Source organism: Gavialis gangeticus, unplaced genomic scaffold (genome assembly GCF_001723915.1).
Source record: "Gavialis gangeticus isolate Ggan-Ray unplaced genomic scaffold, GavGan_comp1, whole genome shotgun sequence".
Taxonomy (NCBI): Eukaryota; Metazoa; Chordata; order Crocodylia; family Gavialidae; genus Gavialis; species Gavialis gangeticus.
Window position 1 is genome coordinate 85,034,646 of NW_017729024.1, and position 3,237 is coordinate 85,037,882.

The 3,237-nt window shown below is 40.2% G+C and overlaps 2 long non-coding RNA genes across 2 annotated transcripts in view; both read left to right on the top strand.

The window, feature by feature from the left end:
* Positions 1–902: 902 nt before the first annotated feature.
* On the top strand, positions 903–2,096 carry LOC109297525. The gene is made up of 3 exons (XR_002097340.1): positions 903–1,032; positions 1,194–1,302; positions 2,057–2,096. It is a non-coding gene; the product is annotated as an uncharacterized LOC109297525 (long non-coding RNA).
* LOC109297526 overlaps positions 2,090–3,237 on the top strand; it is a 2,272-nt gene continuing 1,124 nt past the window's right edge. The window contains exon 1 of the long non-coding RNA XR_002097341.1: positions 2,090–2,120. This is a non-coding gene — a long non-coding RNA (uncharacterized LOC109297526). The remainder of the gene's footprint in view (positions 2,121–3,237) is intronic.

Sequence of the window (3,237 nt, forward strand, 5' to 3'; positions counted from 1 at the left end):
TCTGGGACTATGCGCTGCTCTGGTTTTTTAAACTTCAGTTTTTTAGACCCCTGGATATCCAGTGGTCTAATTTTCTCCCCACACTGCAAACTTGCAGCATTGGGAACATTTTTTCATTCCTGCATGTGCCTCTTGCTCTGCCTCAAAGGGGTTTGAGGCAGGGCAAGAGGAACATTCACAGTCTTCTGGACGTGGCCTAAGAGTTTTTAGTCAGGAAGTAAAGGTGCTTTGAGAAAGCTGCATACAGTTCATAACACATACTGTTTTTACCTAGGGGTTACCATCTACTCAGGGCTAAGGAGAAGAAAGCCAAGTAGCCTCCTTTCTCCTTCTTCTCTGCTGCCTTTGGGATATTTTTGAACACTTTCATGCCTGTTTCCCCCTTACATTGGAGGGAGTATTGAACCCTGAGACTGCTGCTGCTGCAGAGTAGATGAAAGAAATCACATGTGATTTAGGGCATGAAAACAAAAGAAAAACACTTTAAAAGAGCAAACCAAAACAAAAAGACAACAACAAAAAGCTGTCTTTCAAATAGGGGTGGCCATTTGTAGGGGCAGAGAGCAGGGGATGGCAAGAAAAAAATAAAGCAGTGTTTCTCAGCCTTAATTGCCACAATGCACCCTGTTTAAGCTTGAGGAGGTAAACTCCATTTCTAAAACTAATTTATTTATTACAGTGCTTACATCCTTGCAGAGGGACCAGGTAGTGAGGTGAAGGAATGCCTAGGCAGGGAGGGAGCCTGAGCCTGATCTTAGTTTATTTTCTCATGCTTCCTGCCACACTTCAAAGGATCCCACAGCACCTCAGGGTTTCCCAGTACCCTGGTTGAGAATCACAGAGTTAGGGAGTTGCTATGTACTTTTGCTCCATTAATACATTGTTTATTTTTTGTCTTCTCAGGAATGTGAGATGCTGTGTCTCATGAGATTACACCAAAGATAAGAAACAGAAATAAATAAATGCTAGTGGTCTTCCATGTTCCAAAGTAAAATGGACTTTCTGTATGATCCAGCACAAAGACCAACCTAAGTAAGCGGATACATTTATCTGGCTTGTACAATAGTAACAGCAACCCATAATATTTCTGCTTTTTGGTTTTATATAAAAGACAATCGCACAAGTCTTATTGTTAATTGATTATCTTCCACTCAAAATGAGGCTGCCTCCACTGAACCTAATTGTTTTCACAGTATTGACCAGAAGCAATGTTCAGGTGACTCCTAATTCAGCTGCCATTGCCAGTTCCCAAATTCTGTTTCCTCCACAATCTGCATAATTAGATAATGGAAGAAATGACAGGTAACCTAACTGCAAAAATATATTCCATTCCTTCTAGGGATCATTAGGACATGAAGCTTCTAGCCTTGTTCTATATATTAATAATCACCTACTAGTTCTGTTCTACATGTGGGCATATTAATAATCATCAATAATATCATGTGTTTATGTATACATAGTGTTGAAGCAAAAAGAAGCATTAAGCTATTAATGTAGGCCCTGTGGTACTTCATTAGATCAATTAAGAAATTAAAAACACTGAGTGTTGGAATAATCCTTGTATTCGCCCCACAAAAAATAGGTGTTCAAGGTGAAAAAAGGAACAAAGACATTTCCCTTTGGAGGAATGTGTGTGCGCTTAACACAGTGAACAACCTCAGCCTGCAGTATGTAAATTTGACTGTTCTCTGTAGCGCTCTGTAAAATGTTGTCCAGATCAATGAAACTTTGGTTATTTGCAGTACACCATAAGTGCTGAAAGTGCAGATTAGAGCTGCCCATCAAGAACACAGATACTTGGATTGTTTTAAAGACCTGATGCCTATATTTGTGACTTTTTGCAACCTGCACATGCTGGTTTGATGCTTTTCTTCTTCTGCATTATGTGCCCTATGTGTATTACTTCAGCCAAACACCAGATTTATATCCCGATACAGTAAAAAAAAAGCTAATATAAGCAAGTTGTGTTGTATGGCTTTTTTACCTTAATATTGTAAAAATAAAATTGCATGCAACACACTAAATGCTTTATAACAAATGACCTCATCTGTTTCAGGATCATAGGAAACTAGGGCCCAAAGGGACTTCACAAGGTCATCTGTTCCAGCCCCCTACTAAAGGTAGGATCATCCCTCACTAAACCATCCCAGGCAAGTATCTGTCTAACCTGCTTTTCAAAGTTTCCAAGGGCATAGATTCCACATCTTTTCTAGGTAGCCTATTCCAGTGCCTGACCATTACAATAGCCAAAAGTTTCCTTCTCAGAAGAACTTTTCCACTAAACTGGCAGACCTTGAGCATGAACAATTACATGTAATTTAACTATTGTGTTCTTGAAGATTTTTTTTCAAATGGCCGAAGCAAAACTGCATGTAAGCAATCTATTCCTATATGCTTTATGAACATCTTTTCATCAAGGGAGGGCTTTTACTTTCTGACTACAGAAATAAAAATAAAATTCCATTTTCTAAATTGTGGATGACGATGTTACAGTTTTAGCCTTCTAGATCTACCCACTAGGTGTTTTAATTTAAGGCTAGAGATATAAAAGGACTTGGGCGTGATGACACCGAGTATCACCACGCTTTTAGGCATCTGACTTTCTGAATAGAATCCAAAGAGTTTTGGCTTACCTTCCCCATTCAGTGGACCTTATAATCATATTCAGAGGAGCCAGGGCATTGAGCAACTACTAATTGTGCATTGGAGACCAGGTGATAGCGAGTAAATGCTAGTGACAAGGCAGCCTCACTGGTGAACTTTTTGCTCAGGAACATATAAATAAACCTGGCTTAGCAGGGCACAGGCAAGGTATATCAGTCCTGTCCTCCACAGGACCCAAAGCTATTGTGGTATGGACAAGTCATTGGAGGATTTGGCATCAATTTTGAGCTGTAGAAAGGCCTCCAGGTCTGACTGGGATTCACAGGCTAGAACTCTGTTGTGTTGTAAGGCACCTAATATGTTCCTTTGAAAATGGAGCAAGGGTGACTCTTTACTTTTAAAATGAAGTTGAATACTGAGTGAAGAAGAATCCTCCATCAAGAATGAGAGATCTGAGTTCTAAGCCATTGTCAGCCTGAGGAGGTTCAAAACCATGTTTTCTATCTCTATGAAGAGTACCCTAGCCACCAAAATAGTAACCTGTTCTCAGGTAGCGGCAAGGACTCTTTTTGTTGAAGACTTTGTCACTTTGCAAAAATGAGGGGGGGGGGGAAGGAGAAGAGGGGCAGGGGC